The 22,880-nt window shown below is 41.2% G+C and overlaps 1 long non-coding RNA gene across 2 annotated transcripts in view; it reads right to left on the reverse strand.

Moving 5' to 3' along the window:
- LOC123592987 overlaps positions 1-22,880 on the reverse strand; it is a 72,892-nt gene that overhangs the window by 24,216 nt on the left and 25,796 nt on the right. For both annotated transcript variants that reach the window (XR_006710037.1, XR_006710036.1), the window contains one exon: positions 1,799-1,987. This is a non-coding gene — a long non-coding RNA (uncharacterized LOC123592987). The remainder of the gene's footprint in view (positions 1-1,798; positions 1,988-22,880) is intronic.

Raw genomic sequence — 22,880 nt, forward strand, 5'->3', positions numbered from 1 at the left:
CAAAATGCAGTGTGTTTGAAGATGTGGGCAAACAACTCCTCCCTCCCATCCACTCTCTCTCTGGCTTTGAGATAAGTAGAAACATTTCCTTTAAACAGTTTCTACATGAAAGGCAAGGCTTTCCAGCTGGAATGAGAGCCTATGTGTCAATGACAAACACATGCACTGAATGTCAACAACACAACAGTTTGAAACATTACAGGAAGCGCCTTGAATGACTCTGTTCACTGTAGGCCTGACTGGCCATGCTGTTGAGACATAATTATAAAGGGCCCACAGGCACAGCTCCAGAGCTGGGCCCCATACAAGCAGAGGCTGGGCTGAGCTAGTATAAAGGGGCAGCTGACAAAGTAACTCATTCTTGAATACCTCAGATAATCTCAGTGTCACTGAGACAGTTTCAAAGCACCTAAGGTAAATTAAAATTAAAATGAGGCCATTTTGTATTGATTTTTTTTAAATAGAACTATGGCTTTGACCTCTCTAAATGCAATGGCCAGAAATAGAAAGAGGAAGGGAGAAAAGAGGAAAGCAGAAGAGCTAATCCTACCAAATCTTGGGCTAGAATCAAAGAATGTTAGATCTAAATAGAACATTAATGGTATAATTCAGTGGTTCTCAAGCCTCGTTGCATCTCAAAATTACCTGAAGAGATTAGGAAGAGTGAGATAGATACATAGACACATAGACACACAGACAGACAGACATTCCTCCATTCCCCACCCCCATGAATCTGATGGACTTGAACTAGGGTAGGGTTAGGGCATAGGTATAGTTTAAGCTCTTGGGCAGAGAATTCGCTAGTAAATTCAGGGCGGATATAAACAGTGATTACACAAAAAAAGTGTGTTCAGGGCTAGGATACCGAGGTTTAGGATGCTACAGAATCACAGACAAGGTATCACAGGCTAGAAGGAAGTTGTGATAGGCTGCTTAAACTGACCTTTAGGAAAGATGTCAAGGAAAAGAGAGGCAGAAATAAAACCGTACAGGTAGACAAGGCTATATGGCATGCTAAGGAGTTTGGTGATTATCCAAAGACATTTGGAAGCTGGTGAGAGACTTTAAACACGGAATGTCATGGACATCTGTTGTGTTTGCCTGCCAAGGCTCCCTTTTCCTCTCTGGCTAACAAGGGAACCCATTCACGGGGTTTGGGTGGGGCTGACTCCATCCTCCACACCACAGGGATGGATGGGTAACCCAGGTCAGCCCAACGAAAGGCCCCCGTGACTGCGGCATGAGTGATTGAGTCATCGATAGGCCTGTGGTCTTCCTTGGGACCATGTTGCCAAAACCGTGTGGGAAGATGTTCTGTTTCTGCCTGGTCGTGCCACTGGTAGAATCTGAGTCCTGGCCTGCCAGTGACCAACATACCCAGCAGTGGGTATATCTGAAACTCTAGGTCCAGCCGGGGCTCCCATCAAACTCCTATCTTTGGATTTCCCAGTGAGATGCGCCAACAAATTTCCTGATTTGCTTAATGTAGTTTAAGTTTCACTCGCCCGCAAACAAACAAACAAAAAACCTGACTAATGTAGGAGCATTATTGGGAGTTAGAAAAACCAAGCCAACTGCAGGGTAGAGAATGACATACCATTTCAGAGGCCACCTCAGTAACGCAGGCCGGACCTAGGCCATGAAGATGGTGAGGAGGTGATGAAAGACAGAGAGACAGAAGGGGAGAAGGGCCTCACCATGATGTTGGGAAGGTGATTGATGGCAAAAGAAAAAAAGAATCACCAGATTTATGCAAATATTCATGGAATGGTTACTGGGCATAAAATGGGACAAATACCTCAGGAGGAAGTTGTGAGAATCCAACGAGTTGATACATATAAAGAACAGGCCTCCATTGCTGCCAGTAACCAGGGTCAGTGTAAGAGCTAACCTGAGTTATGATAGCTACATTTTGATGTCTTTGGTTCTGCAAGCAGTTTCCCAGTCACTTTCTATTCCAGTATTGCTTGATGCATTTTGAGGTATCCTGCAAAAAAAAGTTACAAAAATAGGAATTGATCTAATGAATATTTCAGGAAGAAACTGTTTTCCAAATCTGTCAGCAAGCCCATCTCCTTATATATGATGATGTGATATTCATAATGACTTCATAATTTAGAAGAAACACATTCTATTGAGAACTACTTGCTTTTAAAGACAATTTCAGGGTGCCTGGGTGGCTCAGTCGGTTAAGCATTCAACTTCGGTTCAGGTCATGGGCTCACGGTTCGTGGATTCAAGCGCCACGTCAGGTCCTGTGCTGACAGCTCAGGGCCTGGAACCTGCTTCAGATTCTGTGTCTCCCCCCTCTCTCTGCTCCTCCCCTGCTCATGCTCTGTCTCTCTCTCTCTCAAAAATAAATAAACATTAAAAAAAATTTTAAAGACAGTTTCATTAACTTAAGCTACTATAAAGTAATACCCAGGGCTAAAAGAATCAGGTTCGGTAAAAATAAATGATGTGCTTCTAGAGATTCTTGTAGACCTCATTTCAAAAATATGAAAAGGGGGGTGCCTGGATGGCTCAGTCGGTTGGGCATCTAACTCTTGATCTTGGCTCAGGTCATGATCTCATGATTTGTAAATTCAACCCCCACTGACAGCATGGAGCCTGCTTGGGATTCTGTCTCTCTCCCTCTCTCTGCCCCTTCCCCCCTTGGGCACTCTCTCTCTCTGAAAATAAATAAATAAACTTTAAAAAAAGAAAAGGAAAACCATTCGTGCCTGCTCTTAGATGAATTTGCTAACAGAAGATTAATGGACAGAAGTATTGGAAATTCATAAAAAATAAAGACAGTTTGATTTCAGTGAAATACCAGCAATTAGGTATAATTGACACAAGTAGAAAGCCTAATACAATGCCTCAGAGAGACCCCAAGAGATCTAAGACCATGTACCAAGGGGATCAATGTACCAAGGTATCAATATTGTACCAAGGTATCAATACTGGGCCCCTAAAACCAAACCACCAGTTTTATTTTTTTAAATATCTTTCTATGTTTATTTATTTTTTAGAGAGAGACAGAGTATGAGTGAGGGAGGGACAGAGAGAAAGGGAGACGCAGAATCTGAAGCAGGCTCAGGCTCTGGGCTGTCAGCACAGAGCCTGACGCGGGGCTCGAACCCACGAACCACGAGATCATAACCTGTGCCAAAGTCGGACGCTTAACCAACAGGGCCGCCTAGGCACCCCACACCTGCAGTTGGAGAAACGAGTTCCTACAAGCTCAGTAGGCTCACTGTATTGTTCAAGGTAAGTGAAGAAGTCACTGGGAGACTGGTAGAGATCACAAACACTGCAACATGGTACACATTGGCAAGAAATGTTTCTCTAACATAAAGCAAGACAGCTTCATCTCGGTGCTTGCTCATCGGCATAGAGCGCTCAGTGTTATTTATGCAGGAAAATCCAAAAAAAAAAAAAAGTTATTCTCCTATCTATTTTGCCCCATGCCTCCTGTTATTCAGTAAGATATGTCAGCCACCTCTGGGTGTGCACCAAAACATTTCTTCACAAGGTATTGATGTATACCAAAAACAACAACAAAAAAACACAAATGAACAGAAAAATTCTATTTCAGCTGGATCCGTCAGGTTTGTGTCATACAGACACAGACAGATGTTTCCACATGGGGACATTGGATATTATTTCTTGACTAGTTTTATTATCTCTTTTTTGTTGTTGCATGGCATTTAAATGTTGTCGCCCTTCTATTGATTTTAGCTTCCGCATGCAACGATCATGGACCAGAATCCTTCACCAGGTTCAGAAAAACCCAGATCCAGACAACCGTAAGATAGCCTAGTCCCACCATGGGTTAGGGCAGGAATCCCTCCCACATCCTCGTCGAGTGATTTCTCTGCCTCTGGTTACCACTTCCAAGGGTGGAAAACAATCCTACCCATGCTACATTCTGAGGCATCCTTTCACATTTTCCCTTTTGTAGAAGAAGTCCTATCCCTTACAATACTACTTTCTGAGGAATATTTCTTCTCTCTATAAGCTACCAAGTAAAGAGGTACTCTTCAAATCCCCTAGGCTGGAGGCCAGCTTGCTGTCTTTACAGGTATGATTTTTGAGATGCAGGCAGATAACGCTCAGATTGCTAAAGCAGAGCTTCGGAATCCCCACCTCCCGAGAATCAAATGAAAGAGTTCTCTGAAGCTTTCTCTACAAATGCCCTCCGTGAAGTACAAAAATACTGCCTATTTCTGTAGCTGCTCCCACTCTCCCTACCCTGAAATTTCTTGTCTACATCTACTTAGTCCTGCTATCTCAGAGCCAAAGTCAGTAAAGGTTCCTCTTTGCTACAGATTCTACACAGAAACACTGATGCCGAATAATTTTCATCTTGACTCACATACTGTGCATAGAGGCATCAGTTTTTAGCTAGAGTCAGGGATGATTCAATAATCACCTAAGACTTTTGTTCTTAAACGTCTGTGGAGCCCTTTGAGAAATGCATGAAAGCTATGGCTGCTCTCGCCAGAAAAAAAAAAAAAAATGTATAGATCTTACATGTAAAATTTCAGAGTCAAAGGACACCCACTGGGGGAAGTCCTATGGGCAAGAATGTTAATCCAGGCCAAGCTTTACCCCTGAGAGGTAAGAAAAATAAGAAACATAAACACAAATTACTGGGGTGCCTGGGTGGCTTAGTTGGTTAAGTGTCCGGCTTTTGATTTCAGCTGAGGTCATGATCTCACACTTCATGAGATCAAGCCCCCCACTGGGTTCTATGCTGACAGCACAGAGCCTGCTTGAGATTCTCTCTCTCCCTCCCTCTCTCTCTGCCCCTGCCCTGCACACTCTCTTTCTCACTCTGTCTCAACATAAATAAACATTAAAAAAAAGACAAATTACTAGTCCAAGATCTTAACACTTAATAGTGGCAAGGCTTGCATTACACTCAGGGTCTCCTGATCGATTCCTGGTCTGGTGCCCTTTCTACCACCTCATGTTCTTGCTTATGTCGGAGGATAAAATGTTATTAAAAATTGGGCAGAAAGTGGAACTGTGATTCAGTTGCAACAAAAGCCTCGGCCAAACCCTGTAAGGAACTCTGGAACCAGGGTCACCATTCATAGTTGTCCTCACTTGAGGCAGGGGTGGAGGGTAAGATAGGTAGCCTAGACCCCTATCTTCTATATCAATAGATATGAGCTGCCTAGAAGACACGTGACCTTGGACTAGGAAGAACTCTTCAGGGCCTCGGTTGAGAATTGCCAGCCATCAATACTCCCAGCAGGACAGTGGAATGAGAACCTCTGTTCTAGGGAGGGGGGATTCTGGGCAGGACACCATCACTTCCACTGCAGTGGGCTTGGAAACATTTGCAACTAGCCTCCTATTTCTTTTCAAACAACCCTCAAAATTTTAGGGTAACATTTCCTCTCTCCCTTTTCTTCTCATAGAACTATAATCAGCCCATCGACCATCAAGAGCAGGAAAAAAAAAAAGCAACTACAATATCCCAAATATATCTGAACTATGGTTAGGACTCCTCTAAACACTATAATGACAATTGACCTTGACAAAATCAGGGAAGTCCATTTCCAAAAATAGTCTCTGGAGGATCCCAAAAGTAATGGAATGAAATTCATTGAGCAATGCACTGTTTCGCTTTATAGCCTTTCCATTTGTCATACAAATTATAATGAATACTTATTTCTTGATTTACATTTCGGCCTCCACACAATTTGCAGCTCCTGCCATGTTTACATGCACCATCTGGAAGAACTAATGAGCCCAGGAGCACCAGAAATTATAACTTGCTTTGACTAAACCTAGAAGATTTTTACTGGCAATAAAATGATTTTGCTTTTTTTTTTCTTTCTGGATTTGAAAGGAGATTAAAACAGGAGTTTCACTGAGTATAGGGCAGAAATATGCAAAGCTAATTTTAATAGAACGAACCTGAAGGCATTTGGCATTACTAATCAATTCAGAATAATTTAGTCATAATAGCAATAGTCTCATGATAGAAAGTCTCTTCTGACACTGAAATTCTTAAAAACGATTACCTAGCCCATATGCAAATGTTGCCGTGGGTCTCAGTGGGCATAAGAGGGCACACACAGGAATGCTAAACAGCAGAGTCCAAGAACTTGGACTCTAGCCTCCCTTGGGCCTGGGCCTGGCTCTGGAACCTGCTGTTCATAGGACTCTGGATAAGTTACTTAGCTTCTATAGATATTAGATGCCTTGTATATGAAACAGGGATAGTAGTAGGAACTATGTAATGGGGTGCTGTGAGAATTAAATGAGGTAATACAAGTGAATTTAGTCGAACTATTAAGGTATTGACCTTAAAGAAGTGCTTAATCACTGTTAGAAGTTGTCATTTTCTGTCTTTAGAGAGTTTGCCAAAAATATATAACATATATTACATATGTCATATATCTAGATAGATAGACAGATATCATGTATATATTGTATATATGTAATCTTCTTTCAAAGGCAATTTAGTCTTTCTTGGGTCAAAGTTGCCCTGGGTGGAGAGTAATTAAATAATCTATACACGTGCTTGGTCCCAGTGCTTGTTTTTGTCCCATGACATGTGAAGGTCTTCTGGTTAGTCCTGGTCTAGCCATCCAAGTCCAATGGATTCCAAGAAATGTAAGTAGGTATACAGATGGGGCCAACTGCTTAGCAGACATTTCACATTCTATTCTTCTTAAAAGCTAAATTTAGAAAAGGAAACAAGTGACTGTCCTAACCATTTCTCTTGCCATGGCAAAGTGAAGGAAGGAGGCAAATATTAGGACTACCCACGAAATCCAAAAAGATGTATTATAGTCCTTGGAAGGCTCTTCTAAAATTAATATACTTGACTTAGCATGTTAGCATTGATGTAATTTTGTAGTTTTTTGTAAAATACTATTTATTTATGATTATAAAATGAAAAAGTGTATACGGCATAAAATGTATTAAACTTTGAAGGAAGATAACAGAAATCACCCAAACCCTACAATCTGTGGAGGCTAAACACCTAACACGTTGATGGGCTTTCTGGTTTTTTCCTGTGCACAAATAGAGTTGTTTTTTATTTGGTTTTCAGAATTGTGATCATACTGCCTGTTTAATATTTGACCCTACTTTTGCCTTTATATTACATGTAAACACCAGTATCTTTACACACTTTTTGAAAATATGACTTTAGCAATACGTAGTATCTCTTAACTTAAATTCCCTTTATGAATCATTGGTTGTTTTTAATTTTTTACTGTAAAAAACAGCTTCAATAAATATATTTACATATTAATTTTTATCCAAATATCTGATTTTTTTTTATTTTTTTTTAACATTTATTTATTTTTGAGACAAAGAGAGAGACAGCATGAACGGGGGAGGGGCAGAGAGAGAGGGAGACACAGAATCGGAAGCAGGCTCCAGGCTCTGAGCCATTAGCCCAGAGCCCGATGCGGGGCTTGAACTCGCGGACCTCGAGATCGTGACCTGAGCTGAAGTCAGACGCTCAACCGACTGAGCCACTCAGGTGCCCCCAAATATCTGATTTTTTTAACAGAAAACTAGAAATGGAATTATTACAAAGACTGTATTTTTAAGCCAATTATTGTCCATTAATTGCTCTCCAAAAGGACAATACCAGCTTATATCCCCATCAGCAATGCATAAGTACCTACCGTACAAAACCTCTGCCCATGCCAAATTTCAAACCTTTTCAAATTGAAAGGTATCTGATAAAAATAATTGATATCTTGGCAATAAGAATATTTTAATTACCTGAATTAAAATTTTAATTTAACTGAATTTTTAATTCTAAACTAAAATGTGAAAGTGAAGTCATGACAATTAGATCAACGTTTAATTATATTTTCTACTTGGGTGAGTCTTGTGGTTGAATTCTCCGTTGCCACCATCACTAGTTTCTGAGTCTCTGGAGGGAAGCAAAGGGTTTTAGACACCTCCCTTACCACCAAGCACAGTGTCTGCATGCAATTCATGCTCAACAATTATTTGTGGCATGCAGCTGGTTGTGTTATCCAGCCTTTATGGTGACATCAGCCCATCTTGTGAAAAGAGGCAGATATAGATGACAAAACTCAGAAATGCCTACCTCCCCATCATCAGAGTCTTATATGGATCAGAGAAAAATTAAAACAAACCACAGAAAAATGGCTCTGCAGTGATAACATGGTACATCGTAGGCTAGAGCGAGAGCTTTCCTACTTCTTTTGACCATGACCCATGATAAGAAAAACATTTCCCTCATGACTCAGAACACACAAACATATAGAGATATATAATAAAAATAAATACCACACATTTCTCTTACTATCTATGATGCACTCTGGTGTTTTCTATTCTATTTCCATTTTTAAAGAATGTTCATTACAAGTCATCAAATTATTTCACCATATAAGATGCAGAAAACAACTCAGCCAGGCAGGATCAGAACTGGCTCCAAGCTGCGTGGCAGCCTCAGAGGCTGTCAGCTCCCATACCTTTCAGGGGTTAGGGAGACCTTCCTTGACCCTCCGCTGCCCCTCCCCATGTGGGCACGTCTGTGGAGGATGCTTTCATTCTGTGTGGTCTCACTGCTGTGCCCGTGTTTCCTTAGGCCACAGATCCAGGCAATAGTTGGCACCCTGGACCAGTGTTGCAGTCTGGCTTGTGGTTCTAGGCCATGCAATGACAATAAACCTTTAATTATTAAAGACGAAACTTACGCAGTGAGAATGGACGGCAACTGTAATCAACCAGAATAATGAAAACCATCAGGAAAAAGGCATAGATTTCACATCAAGGTCTCAGATGCAACAAAATTAGTTTGTTCTAAAAATCAGAGCAACTCAGAAGTAGAAGACTTCTAGCTTTATCACATACCAAACATCAGTGTCCCTCACTGATTGCTGAAGGCCACAACACCCTCAAAGGATGCCGGGAGCCCCTTTCTTCTTAGATGTTCTAGCATCCATCTCCTGACTCTGCAATTCACAACCACTCAACCCTCCCTACTGTCTGGGATGCAGATTTGGCAGTGGGAGCTGGAGCAACGTCTTGGACCAGAAAATAGAAGCTGATAGAACAACAAGAAAGGAGATGCCATAAAGTTGTCTCATCAACCCTGAAGCACGTACTCTGTTATGCAGAAGGGACACAAGCTTCTATCCTGTTGAAGCCACCTTACTGTGTCCTTTGCTACAACAGCTGAATCTGTATCACAACTAATTCGTGATCCGGTCACATCATGAAATACCAGAGTCCATTACGTGAACCCCAATCTGTATGGATCTAAAGCCCAGGTTCTTATGGACTACACGGTGCCGCCCGCAAAAACCAAAAGGAGAAAGTGTATCAGAAGGAGGTCAGGCTGGCGTCCAGAGAGTGCTAAACGCAAACGAACGTTCACTCTTCAATGCTTAGAAGAAACCTGTGCCACGTCATGCTGAAAGCTCAGGCCTCCTGGTCTTGAATTAAAAGCCAATAAACAGCTAGAAGGACAGAGAGGCATCCCACAAACCCCCATTATGCAAGCACAATTCTGACAGTTGCAGATCAGAGCTGGACTCAGGTTTGCTGTGGGAAGCAACCACTCACTGTCAACAGCCCATGGAGATAACACTGTGTCTCTGACATTTCCCAGCTGAAGTCCCAAGAGGCGGCACCGGGACTGTGGGTACCTCTCGTCCCACTCACCAAAGGCATTGCTACCACCCGGTTCCCAGTAGCACCCTGGAGCCTGACCTTGGAAGGAAGCCTGTCTAAAATCCACACTTTGAAAGAACCAAATCTGGCTTGCTTCAAGGACCTGAGTCCTTGCAAGCAGCACTCGTCAGCAGGAAAGCCTCACTTTCCATCATGAGTGGAATTGGGGGCGTTAGTTTGCTTTAGCGGAAACAAACAAATGCCGGAAGCATTGTTTAGCGGAAACAAACAAAAGCAGGAAGTCCTGCTTTTCGGCCTGAAAGATTTTCAAATCCAGCCAAGTAAGCTCTCTTCCCCTGTTTTAACTGATGCCCTGCCTGCACCCTCACCCCCTTCCCTGCCATCTTGCCACCCTGCAACACTGTGCAGAAGCACTGTAACATAAACAGGGGGATCTGGAAGAAATTACAGAAATTTCTCTTGTTCCTGTGGACCTGAAGGAATCACTGAAATCAAGTCTGACCCCAATGTCAGAACTAAGGACCACATGTCACAGCCAAGCAGCAAGGCTTCCCAACGCCATCAGCCCAGCTGTTTGTCCCTGTGGAAGAATGTAAGGCCAAGAACAGTTTCCAGCCAGCCCGTGGGCAGAAACAGAAACCCAACACCCCAGAGAAAGTCCCGATTCCCTGTAAACAAAGAAGGGAAGAACTGTTCATTACAGCCACTGAAGTCTTTTAATATCAGGCTCCAAGTATGTCAGGCACACCACACAAATTTAGCTTCACCACCTGTTCCGGAAAAGAAACACCCTTGCCAAAATCCCCCTAAAAGCGCATAGATATTCTCAGTGTGGATTAGCTGGGAGCCTTTTCAAATATGTTCTATATTAGAGTTTGTAAACTGGGCACTGGATGTACACCACATGGCTGCCGTGTAAGACATGTGAAGTTTTTGTTCTGTGTCTTAAAAAAAAAAAATCACACTCCTTTGCTTTACAGTTTTTAGACAAAATTTGACAAAGTGGTAAGAAGTCCTAAAAAAAAAAAAAAATACCTACTTTGGATGTGACTCTAATTGGGGTCACAAAGGAAGGAACCTATGGTCTTACTGCAGGGAAGAGACATACACACTTGACAAATTCCATCATCCAAGAGAGGTGCCAAGAGAGAGTGTGGTTAATTGCCAACGGAGTGGGCTAGACAGTAATGGATAAAACACAGATGTGTAAGTATGTTGGTAAGAAAATGAATAAAATGCAATGCTACAGGCAGGTAACAGAAAAAGTAATGGCTTGGTTAAGCCATTGAAAGGGTTCAAAAGCAAAGTTAGAGGGGCACCTGGATGGTTCAGTCAGTCAAGTGTCTGACTTCGGCTCAGGTCATGATCTCACGGTTCACGAGTTCTACCCCCGTGTCGGGCTCTGTGCTGACAGTTCAGAGCCTGGAGCCTGTTTCGGATTCTGTGTCTCCCTCTCTCTCTGCCCCTCTCGCACTCGCACTCTGTCTCTCTCTTTCTCTCTCAAAAATAAATAAAACATTTTTTTAAAAGAGAAAATATCTATCATCTCAGTCAACATTTACTTGCAAAGTACCTTGCAGTCTATGAATTCTGATAGAGTAAATGAAATAATGTCTGTAAAGGGTTTAGGAAAATGCCAGGCACCTACTAAATTTTCAATACATGCTTGTTACTATGGTTGCTATGGAGATGAACCTGTGCTCCTGGGTACAATGTACCCCACCCATGAACTTGTTGAGCTCCTATCCTTCCTTTAAGAGCTAACTCAAAACTCCCCTAAAATCCTTTAGCCATTATTTCCTGCCCCAGGCAGTGTTTGGCGCTACTCTGCCAACAATTTCCAAGCACAGACTTACATTCCCAGATCCCTGCCCGTGAATTCAAGAATAATTTAAAAGCGAGGCATACAGACTATTCATCTGTGCATCTAACATGTAATTTGAAGCATGTTCAATGAATGAATGAGCCCCAAGTGCTAGAAGGAAAGAAGTCAAGAAAGCAGGCCAGTAGAAATGGGCCCGGAGTGTGCCCCCAACCTCCCCAGCCAATGGCTACAGATGAAATCTCACCAACATTAACACCTCGGTGTCAAGAGGTGATAGGCTTGTTAGCCTCTCTATACCACTTGGGCAGGAATCCAATCCCTCACAAAGTTCCTCTGAATTCTTTCTGCACTTCTCCAGAGGGGTTCTCGCATGCTCTCCAGTCCGTTCTGACCACCGCCTCTCCTCCTCCTTGCTAAATCTAAGCCCACTCCTTCCCCTGTGATACTTTTGCCTCGGCAGCCACACCATGGCACTGGAAACAGCCCCTCCGCCCGGGCCCAGATCCCTGAGGATCTGCCCAGCACAGACTCTCGATTCTGGCTGCAGGAATACAGGAATACAGAAGTGAGGAGGGAGAAGCAAGCTCTGTGTCCACCATGCGCAACTCTAGGAAGTGGGTTGGGGCTGGGGGGGGGGGGGGCGGGCTTAAGAGTCAGAGAGCTGAAACGGGTTTCTCAGGGAACACACACAGAAGCCACTTCTCCTCTTTCTCCCTGAGCCCATGGGAACTCAGGGAGGTGGTGCTGGGAGGGGAGGGGTACAAGTGCCAGCCCCAGGGTCCTCATGCCCACTACTAGCGTCTGCGTTGGGATGGCAGCCCTCTCCTCCTCCTCCATAGAAAACTCTCGCAAAGGGCCCTCCCTGCAGAGTTTTTTAGCCACTGGGCATTAGAGACACAGTGCCCATGGCCTTCCAGCTATCTGGCCAATAGCCTCTGCAAATATTGAGACCTAGCACAGACAAAAAAAAAAAAGTATTTGTTCCGGGGGTGCCTGGGTGGCTCAGTTGGCTAAGCGGCCGGCCCACTTCGGCTCACATCATGATCTTGCGGCTTTACAAGTTTGAGCCCCATGTCGGGCTGTGTCTTGACAGCTCAGGGCCTGGAGCCTGATTCACATTCTGTGTTTCCGTCCCTCTCTGCCCCTCCCCTGCTCACGCTCTCTCTCTCTCTCTCCCAAAAATAAATGAAAAAAAAAATTTTTTAAAGGTATTTGTTCCAAAATTTTTTCAAACCTGCAAAATTAAAATCTATAAACTCAAAATGTTTACCAGATGTAACATTACAACAGCTCAAATAATATTTCCACATTAAGGAAATGTATCGTAGGACACGGGTGCATTTTCACGTGTCAGAATGACTTGGGATGGGTTCTTAAAAAGTAAGAGCTCTGAGAGCCTCTGAAGGTCAAAACTGGCCTTTCATCCCTGCAGCCATGTTCCTCCGACCATCTCCAGCCTCCTCAGTCTGCCAGACTCATCTGAAAAGACTGAAATGCAATTGTAAGTACACTTCAGTCCTTCAAAAAAACAAAACAAGATAAGCCTTTTGTTAAAGAACTATTAGAATATACACAAAGAATAGAGAGAACAGGAGAAACTTCCTCACTCTGAGGGACTAATTGCTGCTGGTCTCCGATGGCATGAGCACCTCCCTGGAGACTTCATCAGCATCGCAGAATAAGCCTCACGAGCCCGCTCCTCTTGAAGAGAAAATAAGTTTTTAAACGGATTTCATTGCAAGGTGGACTGACAACTCAACAGACACAGGCAGGCACAGTTGGCACAGAGTCAACAGCAATTTTTTATTTTAATCCACATCATTATGCAAAACAAATTAATTTAAGTTCTTAAAAAAATGTTTTCCTTTCACATCCTTCTCGCTGAGAAAGGAAAAGTTCCTTCTCCCTCCTTCTGCTGAGGAAGACCTGTAAGCATTGTGGAATCAGAGTTGCGCAACACTGGGAAATGTATCTTTATAGTCAATTTCATCATTGCTTGTTCTTCCTGTATAGTCCGATCCTGGCGGCTTCTTCCTCTCTGTGTGACAACGCCGTCTCTTTGCCCTAGAACCCGGTCAATGCTCCCCTGACCTAGCTGACCTCAACCATTAGTGTTCCCCAAGAAATACTCCTCCACCACAGATCTCATCTTCTTAACTGTTCCTCACCCTCTTTCAACCATCCCCCCAAACCTAGCTCTGTACAAACCCTGTCCTCTCCTGATACGCCCATCACCTCTCACTGGGGCACAGCTGAAGCCCCACTTCCCTCCCACAGGCTTTCAGTTTGAGGAAACCATAACAACCCTTCTCCAAAGTCCCATAACATAGAGCTTTACCCCCACGATTTCACCCTTAAGTTTATGCTCTTGCATATTATCTAAAATTAGTTCTGCTTATGTCTTACTCCACTAGTAAGATTCTGAAATTCCCTGAAGGAAAGAACTGGGACTCATACATCTTTTCTATCCAGCACAGTGCTAAGCACCTAGTAAACATTCATTGCCTGTTATATTAATTTGCTTTGGAATTTTAAATCTAATGTGGGAACTGTTACTTCAGCTACTTGCAGGCTTACCCAGGGGGATTTTATAACTCCATAAATACATATGCAGAGGTTTACGTGTGTGGTATAGTGACAGTAAAGTATTGCAGCATCTTTTCATTATATTTCCATTAAAAACAAAAACAAAAAACTACCATTGTTATTTTGACCAGTTCACTGATTGGAACCACAGAGGACTATACCAATACAGGCTGACAGACAAGTATATCTGCCTTAGTGTTCTCCAAAGAGCACACGTTGACCTTTCTTTTTTGTTCTCCACGTCAATATTGACTAATACACTCCTGGCATTCTGTTCAATGAACTCCAGAAAGAAAGAAGGGAGAGTAATTTATCACTAGTTAACTTTAATGTAACAGGGTAGGAAAAAAGTATCATTGTAGCAGCTTTTATCATACCCTCCTAGAAATGGAATAGTCTCTGAGAAACACTTTGATGAGCACTCAGAGTATAAATTCAAACAGCAAGGATATGGCTGTCCAAGAAGAGCTTGAAATTGCTGTAAGAGAAACAAGGAAAGGAGTTTCTTTGTTGTTTTAGGATGAGTGGAGGAGGGGCACCTGGGTGGCTCAGTTGGTTAAGCATCCAACTTTGGCCCAGGTCACGACCTCATGGTTCATCTCAAGGTTCAGGAGTTCAAGCCCCAAATCAGGCTCTCTGCTGTCAGCTCAGAACCAGCTTTGGATCCTCTGTTCCCTCTCTCTGTGTTCCTCCCCATTCCATCTCTCTCTGAAAAAGGAAAAGGAAAAGGAAAAGGAAAAGGAAAAGGAAAAGGAAAAGGAAAAAGAAAAAGAAAAAGAAAAAGAAAAAGAAAAAAGAATGAGTGGAGGGGGCAGAGGAGAAAAAGAAAGGGAAAAGAAAGAGAGCAAGGAGAATACTTGTGATAAAGCCCTTCCCCCTTTTCCCTTTAGAAAGACACAGAAAGCCCCCTGCCAGCCAAAAGAGGAGGGGCCCAAAAGGATTCTGGAGAATTTATTGTGGACTCTTGTTTGTTTACTCTACTATGTGAAATATGACCCTTAATCCAACCATATGTTACTCAAATCCACTACCATGCTATTCAATTAGTTCTCTGCAGAACTCAATCTTAATGAAACTTAATCTCTGTACAATTCAAACTTTTCTCCACTCAACCTCTCCCCAAATCAAATTATTCTCAAGTCACTCTCTACTCAGTGAAAACCCTTTTCAATTCAATACCTACAGATGCTTTGAGTGAGGGTGGTGCTTTGGAATTTGGAGAGGTCTCAATTCACATCTAGGCTGTAGCAACACAGCCAGAAGAAAAACACAGATGCAGTTGTCAGAGACCTTCCAAATGCGAGCTCCTTGTGAATTTTCAGAAATCTTGCTGGTGATAGATTTCTACAGACCATGGTTTCAAGGCACTCAAGTAAACTTACTAGATATGAAAGGAACAAGGGCTCTAGTTGATGTGAGTTACACACATTGCTTAAAACAGGGAATATGCATACGCAGACTCCATGAAAGTAGGAAAAATCCCGCAGACCTGCTCAAGTCTAAGGTGATGTTTAATGTTGTCTATGCTTCTGGGAAAATCATTTCTAGCTAAGAAGTTATTCTTTATACCAAAAGGCATAGAAATCACCCAAGCAACATCTGTCACCACCATGCAATACCACTGGTGCAACATCAGAAGAACAAAGAACTCAGAACCCAGAAGCAGGGCCAAAAGGTACCCAGCCCAGAATTTGCAGGTTGGAGAGCAGGACAATGACAATGAGCAAGTAGAAAAATAAGTCATTATCAGGTAGTCAGCGACAGGCATTTTACAAAGCATCCTTTAAAGGAAAGCAAACTGGGGAGCCTGGGTTTGTCAGTCAGTTAAGCATCTTGATTTCGGCTCAGGTCATGATCTCACAGTTCGTTTGAGCCCTGCGACAGGCTCTGTGCTGACAGTGTGGAGCCTGCCTGGGATTCTCTCTCTCCCTCTCTCTCTGTCCCTCCTCAGCTTGCACACACATGTGCATATGCATGCACTCTCTCGCTCTCACTCTCTCTCTCTCTCTCTCTCTGTCAAAATAAATAAACTGTAAAAACAATTCAATTCAATTAAAAATATAAAGAGCTTTACCTTAAAGGTACATCTGACATAGCAGGGTGAAATGAAGAATGGCAATTATCTACCACCTTTTGAAGTGCCACTAAAATAAATTACAAGAACTAAAAATGCACAAAGACAAAGAAAAAAATGGGGAAGAGATGACTGCCAGTAAGTGAGAAAATCCAGTATCTAAGAGAAAAATTATTTTAAAAACAGAGCCAAATCACCCACAGTACCTCGGAAAGGCTAAGGAGTGGACGCACCAGGAACCAGGAAGTGGAATGAAACCTAAGAAGGAAAATCTGTACACAAAGAAAGGAGTGATCAGACACTAAGGGCCCTTCTCCTTTCCTTACTTCTCTGCAAACAGGCCCTGGCTGTCCTCCCATTGCTTAGGAGACTGGAAGTTTAATCTCTGAAGAAAATAGAGCAGAGAGACTTACAAGTAGCAGCTAGTGGAGGGTTGGGCTGAAACACGGAGCTTCAGGGATGAAGGAAGGCCTTCCTAGTAAACGTTGGGTGTACATCCCCTTACCCTGCTGCTGGGAGACATATACTCTGTAGGAAAGACAGTAACATGTACCTATCTAAAGAAACTGAACAGCATGAAAGGGGAGAGAACTCAACCGATATTGATATAGTCATTCTCTCGATGAAAACGTTAGATCATAGCCCTAAGCCCATGTACTCTATCTCCGCTTCTAATGTGCTTTTAAGTGATTATCATTTTAATGAGAAGATAGACAAGGATCCTCAGACACTTGAGTAAAGTTCGTAGCCTTACACTACCCAATTTGAAGACCTAGGATAAGCTGAATTAATGTTCACATAGGATAAACATATAGAACAATGAAACAGCAATAGACCCCTAGACATACGGTCAGTTGATTTTTGACAAACATGATAAGGCTATTCTCTGAGAAAAGAATCACAGAAGGATATCTATATAAACAAAAATTAACCTCATTGTATGCACAGAATTTACTCATAATAGCAAAAACCATAAAAGTTCAAGCGAAAACATACAAAAACATTCTTACCACCATAGATAGGCAAAGATTTTTCATACACAAAACATAAAAGACAAAAACAAAAGAACGACCTTAAAAAAATAAGTTGATAATATGTTTTAAGTTAAAATTTAAAAAAAATTTTTTTGAAAGACACATTAAAAAATGCAAAGGTCAACCACAATTTGGGTGAAAATATACAAAGGATTTGTACCCAGAAAAAAACTCTTACTTCTCAATAAGAAGACAAACAACCAGGGGTGCCTGGGTGGCTCAGTTGGTTGAATGTCTGGCTCTTGATTTTGGCTCAGGTCATGATCCCAGGGTTGTGGGATCGAGCCCCACAACAGGCTGAGCATGGAGCCTGCTTCAGATTCTCTCTCCCTCTAAACGATGCAGCCACTCTGGAAAACAGTATGGAGGTTCCTCAAAAAACTGAAAAGAGAACCACCCTACTACCCAGCTATTGCACTACTAGGTATTTATCCAAGGGATACAGATGTGCTGTTTCAAAGGGGTACATGCACCCCAATATTTATAGCAGCACTATCAACAATAGCCAAAGTTTGGAAAGAGCCCAAATGTCCAATGATGAATGAATGGATAAAGAAGATGTGGTGTATGCGTGTGTGTGTGTGTGTGTGTGTGTGTGTATACCTCAGAGAAAGACAAAAATCATATGACTTCACTTATATGAGGACTTTTAACATAAAAAAAACAGAGTAACATAAGGGAAGGGAAACAAAAACAGTATAAAAACAGGGAAGGGGACAAAAACATAAGAGACTCTTAAATATGGAGAACAAACAGAGGGTTACTGGAGTGGTCATGGGAGGGGGGATGGGTTAAACGGGTAAGGGGCATTAAGGAATCTACTCCTGAAATCATTGTTGCACCATGTGCTAATTAATTTGGATGTAAATTTAAAAATAAATTAAATTAAAATTAAAAAAGATTCTCTCTCCCTCTGCCCCCCCCCCCGCTTGTGCTGTCTCTAAAATATAAAAATTAAAATTAAAAAAAAAGAAGACACATAACCCATTTTTTTAACCAGCAAAATACTTCAATAGGTAATTCACAAAGGAAGATAAACAAATAACAAATAGACACATGAAAGTATTTTGAACATCATTAATCATTAGGGAATTTCAAATTAAATCTCAATGAGGGGTGCTTGGGTGGCTCGGTCTGTTAAGCATCCGACTCTTGATTTCGGCTCAGGTCGTGATCTCACAGTTTATAGGATCAAGCCCCCGATTAGGCTCCATGCTGACAGAGCAGAGCCTGCTTGGGATTCTCTTTCTCTCTCTCTCTCTCTCAGCACCCCCCTGCTCTCTCTCTCTCTCTCTCTCTCTCTCTCTCTCTCTCTCTCTAAGTAAATAATAAGTAAACTATAAATAAATAAATAAATATCAATTATATACCATTATACACTCATTAGAATGGCTACGATTTTAAAAAGTAACAATATCAGTGTTGACAAAGATGTAGAACTCTCATACGTTGCTAGTGGGATTGTAAAATGGTACAACCACCTGCCAATTGACCATATACTTTTTAAAATCAACATAAAATACCATAGAATCCAGTAACTGCTCTCCTAAATATTTCTTCAAGATAAATGACAACCTACCTCTATACAAACACTTGTGTATGAGTTTTATTACAGTTCTGTTCATAATAGCTCCAAGACAGAATGTCCCAATAACCCAAATGTCCATGGATAAATGGATAATCAAAGGTGATATATCTGTATACCTCTCAGCAATAAAAAGCAATAGAGGTAGACACAAGAGGATGGATCTCAAAAACATTATAATGAACAAAAGAAACTGACTACATAGTGCATGAGTCCACTTATACGAAACTCTAGAACAGGCAAAACTTATCCACTATGACAAAGAAAATCAGCGGTTACCTGGCATGGGGGCAGACTGACTGCAAAAGAGTATACAGAAGTTTTGGAGATGATGGAAATGTTATAAATCTGGATTGCAGTGGTGGTTACCCAGGTGTAAAAAACTCATCAAACTGTAAATTTATAATAGGTACATGTTATTACATGGAAATTATACCTTAATAAAGTTGATTTAAAAAAAAAATCTCGACACCGACTTTTGCTCCTGCTACTTACTCTGCTCTGTGCCTCTTGCTCCCTTACACCACACTCTCAGAAGGGCTATCTATTCTTGCTATATTATTTTCTCTGCTCCCATTGTTAACAGCCCATTTCAAGTCAGGCAATGACCAGACCACCAAAACTGCAATTAGATCACTAAGGACATCAAGTTTCCTGATTCTATTATCAATTTCATACAGTTTCTCACTTACTTTCTTCTTGATATTCTCAGAATCACCCTTCTTTCTTTTTTGGTTCTCCTCTTACCTCACTAGCGTTTACTCACTAGTCTACTTTATTAGTTTCTCCTCGCTTTCCAACATCTACTTGGAATTACCCATGCTTAGTAATTCTCAATTCCTTCTCTGTATTTATTTGCTAAGTGATCTCATTCAGCCTGTGGCTTTAAAATTTTTTTTAATGTTTTTATTTATTTTTGAGACATAGAGAGACAGAGCATGAGCAGGGGAGGGGCAGAGAGAGAGGAGACACAGAATCTGAAGCAGGCTCCAGGCTCCGAGCTATCAGCCCAGAGCCCAATGTGGGGCTCGAACTCACGGACTGTGAGATCATGACCTGAGCTGAAGTCAGATGCTTAACTGACTGAGCCACCCAGGTGCCCCAACCTGTAACTTTGAATATTATCTATAAACTGATGATTATCCCTGACCTTTTCCTTCATTCCAAATTAACATACCAGCTGCCACTTGACATTCTACTTGAATGTCTAAGAAGTGTCTCAAATTCAAAGTGCCTATAGAGGCTAAATGATGGACTGTATAGATTTTGAAGTCCTAATTTCTGGCACCAGTAAATGTTACCTTGTATGTTAAGGATCTTGAGATGGGGAGATTATCCTGGATTATCGTAAATGGCCCTAAATGTAATCACAAATGTCCTTATAAGAGAAGAAGGCATTGACATATTGACTAATGATGCCTAAAGTAAAACGCAAGGCTGTTGGTTTTGAAGATGGTGGAAAGGGCCAGCCAAAGGATGGAAGGAGTGAAATTCTAGAATCTGGAAAAGTTAAGGCAAAAGACTCCCCATTAGAACCTCGCTAGGGAGCACATGTAGCCTTGCCTATTCCTTGATGCAGGCTTGGTAAAACAAATTTTGGACTTGTGACCTCCAGAACCATTAGAGAATAAATTTCTGTTGTTTTAAGCCACTGAGTTAATGGTAATGTGTTACAGCAGCAACAGCAAACTAATACATTTCCTAAAGTTAACTTTTCATCTCTCTCCTCTAAGTACCCACGCCACCTCATTCTCAATAAATGTCTCAGACTAAAAAAATTCTTGGATAAACATTCCATGAAGGCAGGGACCATGTTGTATGCAGTACTGTATCTCTAAGCATGAAATAATGCCAGACACATAGCAGGTATTCAAGAAGCATTTGCTGAACAAATGGTTGAGTGAATACAGAACACAGAAGATCAATATCAAACCACACTTAATATGCTAAAGGTTAAAGACAGATATTGCATCCATGAAAACAAGAAAGAAAAAATATAATATTAGAAACCAGGGCACCTGGCTGGCTCAGTCAGTGGAGCATGGGTTGTGAATTCAAGCCCCACAATGGGTATAGAAATTACTTAAAAATAAAATCTTTTTTAAAAAATCAAAAATCAAAACAAAGAACTCTTGAAATTGAAAAACAGTGCAGCTAAAATTTTAAAATCTCATTATGAGGGTTGGAAAGGTACAATGAAAAAGCCAAGAATAGTACAGAAGATTAGAAAATTAGGATGCTGGCAGGCCAGAAAGGAGTGGTAGGATATATTCAATGTGCTGAATCAGAAAAAAATATGCGGCCAAGAATTAAGGCTGTCATTCAAAATAGAAAATAGAGTTTCCCAGACAAAACTAAAGGAGTTTGCGACCACTAAACCAGCCCTGCAAGAAAATTAGGGGGGACTCTCTGAAGGGAGAAAAGGCAAAACAAAACAAAAATACCAAAAGCAACAAAGACTAGAAAGGACTAGAGAACACTACCAGAAACCCAACACTACAAGCAACATAAGGGCAATAAATTCATATCTTTCAGTACTCACTCTAAATGTCAATGGACTCAATGCTTCAAAAAAAAGATATAGGATAACAGAAAGGATAAGAAAACAAGATCCACCATCTATATGCTGTTTACAAGAGATCCATTTTAGGCCTAAAAGCACCTTCATATTGAAAGTAAGGGGATGGAGAACCATCTATGATCTAACGGCCACCAAAAGAAAGCCAGAGTAGCCATACTTACATCAGACAATCTAGATTTTAAAATAAGAATGTAACAAGAGATGAAGAAGGGCATTATATCATAATTAAGGGTTCTATCCACCAAGAAGATCTAACAATTGTAAACATTTATGCCCCCAACATGAACACTCAAATATATAAATCAATTAATCACAAACAAAAAGAAACACATTGATAATAATACCATAATAGTAGGAGAATTCAACACCCCACTTACAGCAATGGACGGATCATCTAAGCAGAAAATCAACAAGGAAACAATGGCTTTGAATGACATACTGGACCAGATGGACTTAACAGATATATGCCGAACATTTCATCCTAAAGCAGCAGAACACACATTCTTCTCAAGTGCACATGGAACGTTCTCCAGAATAGATCACATACTGGGACACAAATCAGCCCTCAGCAAGTACAAAAAGATCAAGATCATACCGTGCACATTTTCAGACCACAATGCTATGAAACTCAAAATCAACCACAGGAAAAAATTTAGAAAGACAACAAATACTTGGAGATTAAAAAACAATCTACCAAAGAACGAATGGGTTAACCAAGAAGCTAAAGAAGAAATTAAAAAGTACATAGAAGCAAATGAAAATGATAGCACCACAGCCCAAAACTTTTGGGATGCAGTAAAGGTGGTCATAACAGGGAAGTATATAACAATCCAGGCTTTTCTAGAGAAGGAAGAAAGGTCTCAGATGCACAACCTAACCCTTCACCTTAAAGAGCTGGAAAAAGAACAGCAAATAAAACCCCAAACCAGATGAAGATGGGAAATAAAAAGATTAGAGCAGAAATCAATGCTATCAAAATAAAAAAATAAAAACAGTAGAGCAGTAGAACAGAACAATGAAACCAGGAACTGGTTCTCTGACAGAATTAACAAAATTGATAAACCACTAGCCAGTTTGATCAAGAAGAAAAAGGAAAGGACCCAAGTAAATAAAATCAAGAATGAAAGAGGAGAGATCACAACCAACACTGTAGAAATACAACCAATAATAAGAGAATGCTATGAGCAATTATATGCCAATAAAATGGGCAATCCAGAAGAAATGGACAAATCCCTAGAAACATATAAACTACCAAGACTGAAACATGAAGAAACAGAAAATTTGAACAAACCCATAACCAGGAAAGAAATCAAATTAGTAATCAAAACTCTCCCCAAAAATCAAGAGTCCAAGGCCAGATAGCTTTCCAGGGAAATTCTACCAAACATTTAAAGAAGAGTTAATACTTATTCTTTTGAAGCTGTTCCAAAAAATAGAAATAGAAGGAAAACTACCAAACTCATTCTATGAGGCCAGTATTACCTTGATTCCAAAACCAGACAAAGAACCCACTATAAAGGAGAACTATTAGACCAATTTCTCTGATGAACATGGATGCAAAA

The sequence above is a fragment of the Leopardus geoffroyi genome, chromosome D4 (genome assembly GCF_018350155.1).
Source record: "Leopardus geoffroyi isolate Oge1 chromosome D4, O.geoffroyi_Oge1_pat1.0, whole genome shotgun sequence".
NCBI lineage: Eukaryota > Metazoa > Chordata > Mammalia > Carnivora > Felidae > Leopardus > Leopardus geoffroyi.